Source organism: Branchiostoma belcheri, unplaced genomic scaffold (assembly GCF_001625305.1).
Source record: "Branchiostoma belcheri isolate BF01 breed outbred unplaced genomic scaffold, Haploidv18h27 scaffold89, whole genome shotgun sequence".
In the NCBI taxonomy this organism is placed as follows: Eukaryota; Metazoa; Chordata; class Leptocardii; order Amphioxiformes; family Branchiostomatidae; genus Branchiostoma; species Branchiostoma belcheri.
The window spans coordinates 1415621-1423559 of record NW_017804564.1 but is presented as its reverse complement, the minus strand read 5'-3'; the positions used below and the strand labels follow the sequence as shown (position 1 = coordinate 1423559).

The 7939-nt window shown below is 40.0% G+C and overlaps 1 pseudogene; it reads right to left on the bottom strand.

Moving 5' to 3' along the window:
* Positions 1–670: 670 nt before the first annotated feature.
* On the bottom strand, positions 671–7374 carry LOC109487499 (annotated as a pseudogene).
* Between the last annotated feature and the right edge of the window lie 565 nt (positions 7375–7939).

Here is a 7939-nt window from a genome sequence, read left to right as displayed (position 1 = left end):
GTTCGGGTTCGTTGTAGGGGGCAGGGCGCGGGGCGCGGGGCGAAATCGCTGTGACACCGGGTAAATATACATATCTTATTATCATTACAAAATGTCATAAATGATAACGAAATGTCTATTACCCACCATTCTTGGAGATAAGCCTTACAATGAAACTGTTCTCCGCACTGCTTGTGATGGAAGCCAGGTGTCCACCCTGATCTATACAATCTTTCATGGCAGTGTTCCAGATGACTTTCTGTCTCATAAACTTGTAGCAGTGTTGGTTGTACCCCGTCCAATCCCATGGGCAACCTCCTCCCGCTGCAACATAACCCAGTACATGCAGTGCACTTAAACAGATGGGTATGAAAGGTTGCAGTTCACTGTGGACGCGCTAATTTTTTCTCTCACATATATATATATTTTTTTTTCTCACACACACACACATATATATATATATATTTCTATATATATATATCGCATGTTCCATTCCCCTCTGTAACATTTGAGCTCATCATTATATCTTAACATGCTATTGATCGAGCCAGCTTAAAGCGCCCTGTATAGCTAGATAATACAGTTAATTGAGTAAGGTAATATATTTAATTATTTATTCATTCAAATAGAGTTTCAAAGTTTCAATTTATAGTTCTCATTTTGCTGTTGTTAGATTAAACAAAATAGTGATCTACAAAAAGTACTCACCTTGCTGACAGTTCAGTCCAGTCCATCCAGGTGAGCAGGTACATATGTATCCACCATCTTTGTTCTCACAGGTTCCATGCTTGCATGGTTTCTTGGTACACCAATTAATACCTGCATGATTAAGAAAAAATACCGGACATAAAAGTACGAAAACAGTAAAATACCTTTAGCCCCTGGCATTAGTGACAACATGCTGACACAAAAAGAATTTACCTTGCTGACAGTTCGGTCCAGTCCATCCGGTTAAGCATGTACATCTGTATCCGCCATCTTTGTTCACACAGGTTCCATGTTGGCACGGGTTTCTGATGCACTCATTGATATCTGTACAATAGGAAAAGAAACTACGCTCTATCTTCGAAAGTATCTTTAGCATCAAACGATAAAAGATTATCTACCTTTTCAATCATCAATAATAAAAATTGGCTTTTATCACAGACCTTGCTGACAGTTATGCCCAGTCCATCCAGGTGAGCAGGTACATTTGTATCCACCATCTTTGTTCACACATCGTCCATGCTGACAAGGATTTCTGATGCACTTATTGATGTCTGCTCAATAGGAAAAGGAAAAGAAACACTAGGTTTGCAAAGTATCTTGATCACAAAAACGATATGAGAGCATTGGACTACATTCATAGTCATCAAAAAATGAAAAATGGTTTTTATCACAGACCTTGCTGACAGTTCTGTCCAGTCCATCCAGGTGAGCAGATGCATTTATATCCACCATCTTCGTTCAAACAGCGTCCATGTCGACATGGGTTTCTGTTGCACTCATTGATGTCTGAATGAAAGAAATGTACGGAAGTTGTAGTTCAACGTAACGCATTAGGTTAAAAGCACTTTAACAACACATATTTAATGTCTTAGTTTGCCTTTAATATAAAAAGTACCCACCTTGCTGACAGTTCTGTCCAACCCATCCAGGTGGGCAGGTACATTTGTATCCGCCATTTAAGTTCGCACAGCGTCCATGTTGGCAAGGGTTTCTGATGCACTCATTGATGTCTGCTCAATAGGAAAAGGAAAAGAAACACTAGTTTTGCAAAAGTATCTTCAGCACAAAACGATATGAGTGCATTCGACTACATTCATAGTCATCAAAAATGAAAATTGGTTTTTATCACAGACCTTTCTGACAGTTATGCCCAGTCCATCCAGGTGAGCAGAGGCATCTGTATCCACCATCTTTGTTCGCACAGGCTCCATGTTGGCAAGGGTTTCTGGTACACTCATTGATGTCTGTGTAAAATAAGTGTATACAATAGCTGTATCTGAGCTGATTTAAAACACACAACTTTTACTTTAAACTTTGGTTTTTACTTCATGCAAAGTGTAAACTCACCTTGCTGACAGTTCTGTCCAGTCCATCCAGGTGGGCAGGTACATTTGTATCCGCCATCTTGTTCACACAGGTTCCATGTTGGCATGGGTTTCTGATGCACTCATTGATGTCTGCTCAATAGGAAAAGGAAAAGAAACACTAGGTTTGCAAAGTATCTTGAGCACAAAACGATATGAGAGCATTGGACTACATTCATAGTCATCAAAAATGAAAAATGTTTTTTATCACAGACCATGCTGACAGTTCTGTCCAGTCCATCCAGGTGAGCAGAGGCATTTGTAATCGCAATCTTTGTTCGCACAGTGTCCATGCATACATAAAATGTTAAATCATATAGAGATCTTACCTTGCTGACAGTTCTGTCCAGTAAATCCACGACGGCAGTAACATCTGTATCCGCCATCTATGTTCGCACAACGTCCACGTTGGCATGGTTTTCTGATACACTCATTGATGTCTGTGTAAAATAAGTGTATACAGTAGCTGTATCTGAGCTAATTTAAAACACACAACTTTTACTATAAACTTTGGTTTTTACTTCATGCAAAGTGTAAACTCACCTTGTTGACAGTCCCGTCCAGTCCATCCATGTGAGCAGGTACATTTGTATTCGCCATCCTTGTTCACACAGGTTCCGTGTAGGCATGGGTTTCTGGTGCACTCATTGATGTCTGTGTTATAATGATATAACGAAAGAAATTTTGCATGATATACCCATTATATTACTAGTGTTAAGAAACCATAAAGTGCCTTGAAGTCTAACCTATCAGCACAGAAACACAAAAAAGAGCTCACCTTGCTGACAGTTCTGTCCAGTCCATCCAGGTAAGCACTTGCATTTATATCCACCATCTTTGTTTACACAGCGTCCATGTTGGCAGGGGTTTCTAGTGCACTCATTGATGTCTGTAGAATAAAGAAGTGTATACAGTGGCTGTATCTGAGCTGATTTAAAACACACAACTTTTACTTGAAACTTTGATTTTTACTTGATACAAAATGTATGCCAACCTTCATGACAGTTCTGTCCAGTCCATCCAGGTGAGCAGGTACATTTGTATCCACCATCTTTGTTCACGCAGGTTCCATGTTGGCATAGTTTGCTTGTACACTCATTGATGTCTGCATTATAACGAAAGAAATACCGTATATAAATAAAGTACAAAAACAGTACATTTAGACCTCCGGTATTAGTGACAACATGAAGAAACAAAAAGAATTCACAATGCTGACACAAAAATAATTTACCTCGGTGACAGTTCTGTCCAGTCCATCCAGGTGAGCAGGTACATTTGTAGCCGCCATGGTGGTTCACACAGGTCCCATGCTGACATGGTTTGCTGGTACACTCATTGATGTCTGCTCATTAGGAAAAGGAAAATAAAGGAACCACTATGTTAGCAAAGTATATTCAGCACCAAACGATATGAGAGCATTGGACTACATTTTTACAGTCATCAAAAATGAAAATTGGCTTTTATCACAGACCTTGCTGACAGTTCTGTCCAGTCCACCCAGGTGAGCAGATGCATTTATATCCACCATCTTGGTTCACACAACGTCCATGTTGGCAGGGTTTGCTGGTGCATTCATTGATGTCTGTGTTATCAGAACGAAAGAAATATCACACGATATACCCATTTTATTAGTTTAGTATTGTTAAGAAACCATAAAGTGCCTTGAATTTTAAACTTTCAACACAGAAACACTAAAAAAAGCCCATACCTTGCTGGCAGTTCTGTCCAGTCCATCCAGGTGAGCAGGTACATTTGTAACCACCATCTTTGTTTACACAGGTTCCATGTTGACATGGGTTTCTGGTGCATTCATTGATGTCTGTGTGATGTTAAAGAGAATCGAGTCATTGTAAATGCAAACGCTAAATTTGATAGGAAATATTGCATCATCATCATTAAATTGTGTGTGTGTGTGTGTGTGTGTGTGTGTGTGTGTGTGTGTGTGTGTGTGTGTGTGTGTGTGTGTGTATGTGTGTGTTTGGTCTTACCTGTTGTTAATAGTGGCATGACGGTCATTGGCTCGATTCTTGGTTGCAAACTGGTTCTTGTAAGTGACTCCGTTGACTCCCTCTCCAAAGACATTGTGAGTGAAGTCGAGTAGGAGGCAGAAGAAACGTTTTGAAATGTTGTGACATTTTCATCGAAGAACGCTGCCATCCATGTAGTAGCAGACTTCCCCAGCATTGATGGTGAGGGGGATGGAGTCGAGTTGGCAAGTACCGAGCCGTTTTCCTTGTAGGCAATTGTCGACACGGGAACGCTGGAATTTGTCAGCTTCATCCCGATCACGTTTTGCACCTTCTGTGAACAGATGTTCAACCGTTTTTTTTTCTTGATCATTGGTGCCCCAAAATAAGTAGTATGGTCTACGTGATTAAACAATACATTATTCAACCAAGCCAATATCGCCAATGTCTTCTCCTCTATATGCCACACCATCTTGATTTTTTTTCTTTAAAACCATGACTTTTATTTTAAAAATGTGAATACATGAAATATCAAAATATGAAAAGAGAGTCTGAGGGGAATACACAGGTATGTTCAATATTTTTCTGTTTATATGACGTCCTCATAAGCATCATTTAAAAACAACTTGTCCAGGAACCAAGGACATAAATTAGATTGACAGGTTTTCATCCCACAAAGGTAACTGACTGACTTACCTTACTTCCAGGTTGGATGAAAGATGACAAGACTACGGCGATGATGACTGACACAATCACGAAGACTCCACAGCCCAGAAGGACCCAACAGATTTTGCTGGATTTTGCCTTGTTCCACATTTCCACGGTACGCTCTGGGGTTTGATATACAAGTTGTTTATTAATTTGCACATAGAGGATTACAATAAATCGCATAGTAACGTCAAGAAACAAATCCTTTGATAATGGAGAATGCACCACCACATACAGCACAGGGGTGTCAAATCATGATTTTTCAATACCTGACAAAATGATCTTCTTTTCCGGAGGTTAAAAACATGCAAGGGATATCAGAAACCTACTGTTTTTCTGGACTTCCCCAAACAACACAAAACTAAGGGAATATACAAAGTTTATCAGCAATCGAATCTTATCAACGTACCTTTAAGACCAAAGCTTTTCTCCTCTTGCTTTTCTTCTGCATCAGTCTCCTGGGGTTTGTAGTATGGATCTGACGACGGTTCATTGTTTTGCTCTGGCCACATCACAATGTGGTCTCCCATGTCGATTTTGTGATGAGGGGTAGCATCTGGAACAGCAGGATTCGAGCAAAACATTGAAAATGAGTTTTTTGGTAATTTCATGACATAACTGGAGAATATCAAAGGAACTATTAAAAAAACATTTCTTTTGGAAACTATTTCCAGTTTTGGTGCTAGTAGCCTCACGGCTAGGGATGATACAGGATAGAATGGGGAGGGTAATAGTATAGCAGTACCAAGGCCAGGGATAGTACAAGATATTACAGGGTGGGGGATGGTACTTCCTCGCCAAGGCCAAAGATGGTGCATGCAAGATAGTGCAGGTATGATGATAGTGCATCAGTACCAAGGATGGTACAGAGTCAGAGCGAGGGATATACATTATCACAAAGAGCAAGGATTATAAGGTACAGGGTGGTTATACAGGGCACCAAAGCTAGACAGATAATATCACATTTCCTTCAGTAGGCTCTAGATCAACATTGAAACGAGTTAAAAGTCAGTGTTTTAATCATTTCTTTACATACCTAGAGATACACGTCCCAGGTATAGCGGTTTCAGTACCATAAAAAGCTGCTGCTAGAGCTTCATAATCAAACGTTTTCTACATTAGGCCACTAACCCATGCACAGCGTGCACAAAGTGCCATAAAAATCTATTCACTACAGAAACAATCAAACCTACTAACATCAAAATTAACATAACATGATTCTTGACGACAAGATGGAATGTAGGATATACTTTACAGGGTACACATACAGTGTTAGTAGTGTAAGAGCTGGGCATAGTGTTTACAATAAAAAAAAGGAAAAAAAGTGATCTCGAACCAGTTTAGCTTATTGAAGAGATAATCTTCCACTGGTCGTGACAGAGAAGACAGACGCTATGTACAGTATTTACAGGTTCATTGTACCGGGGAAATTCCCCTAGCTCTTTTCGACAAGCATAATGAACATTGGACCACGGCTTAACATCCCGTCCCAAGGACTGCGACCATAAACAGTAGCGTGCATGTCGGGTAAGCGACAACAGCCGGGATTCGAACTCCCAACCTCTTAGTCCAGAGGCAGGATCGCTAACCACTGGACTACGCACGCTACTCGTCTGGGCATTGCTATATTGTAAGTTACCGGGCTAGCTCAGTAAATAATGTGCTGTTTATATTTTGGTCGAAAAATCAACACTTTAAACGTAATAGATTGACAAAAAAAGAAGATGTTATGAATTGAGGCATTACACAACGTTTTCTTCTGGAAAATATTTAGTTTTGTTTTTAGCAGTTTACAAATGACTTGGAAAGTTTTATGAAAAAGGGGCAAGGATCCCATGTCGAATTCTCTATTGTATGACAGTACCAGACTAATTTCAAACAAGGACATAAAAGAACTGATTCATACCATATGCATATAAAAGCACTCACGTATAGTTTAATAAACATAAACTATAAGAACAAACACCCACGTATAGTTTAATAAACAAAAACTATGATATCACACATCATTCAAGGATTTTAAATCATCATCAGTGCTTTATATTACTAAAAAGAAATAAAAATTTCCACAGAAAATTATACCTATAAGGACACTACATGCATTACATGATCAAATTGTTAAAATGGTAGGGTACCAACCCAACTTCTAAATTATCGACCTAGTTTTCAGATCTTTTCTAGAACTATTGCAGAGTGGCAACTCGTTGCAAACCAATTACATGTAGGTGCAACATAACTAGTTTTAAACAATATGTACAGTTATAAGTTCAAAGATTGGGCACACAGTCCGTTATGTGTAATAGCGCCTGCGAAGTGTGCGACGCCAAAGGTCTGTTACCTACTATATACTTAGGTAACAGGTCTGTAATCATATCCCACCGCTGCCACCAGTGTTATATATTGAAGAGACTGCTATAATGATGTCCACACTCGACCACGACTTGGACAAGACTGTTTCAGAGACCTGTGGGTCTCTGTCCTTTATTTTGTTTAGTTCACACCAGATGTGGTGCTGGTGGGAGGTCACAATCCCTACTTCCTATAAAGGTACAGATGCATGCATATGTTGCAATTTTAAAAAAAGCGGACATACCTGCAGCTTTTTGTCCAGCGTTGTCAACTGCTTCGTAGCACGGCTCTTCTGCCATGTGGTCTCCAGTGTCAAGGTTGTGATGAGGGGGTACTTCGGACACAGGACGTTTTAAACCAGATTCACCTTTTTTTCTATCCACTTCTTTCTTCTCTTTGTCTCCCACGTCAAAATGTCGTGAATTTCTAGTTGGTAAAGGCGGCGGAACATTTGTAACTGCCAAGTTTTCATCATGCCGTCTTTTGGGTCCAGAAGTCGACGCAACGATACTTTCCCCGTGAGGATCTACGTCTTCATACTTACTTCCCAATTCTTCATTTCTTCCACACACTTCTTTCTTCTCTTTGTCTCCCACGTCAAAATGTCGTGAATTTCTTGCTGGCAAAGGTGGTGGAACATTTCTGACTGCCAAGTTTTCAGGAGCCATCGCAGCGATACTTTCCCCGTGAGGATCCATGTCTTCATACATTCTTAACGATTCTTCATTCTTCCCACCGGGTTCACTCTTCTCTTTGCCAAAATTTCGTGAATTTCTTGCTGGTAAAGGCGGCGGAACATCTCTACCTGACGCGTTTACAATGTACTTCCTGTTCAGCCCAGCACTCAACGCAAGAATGCTTTCG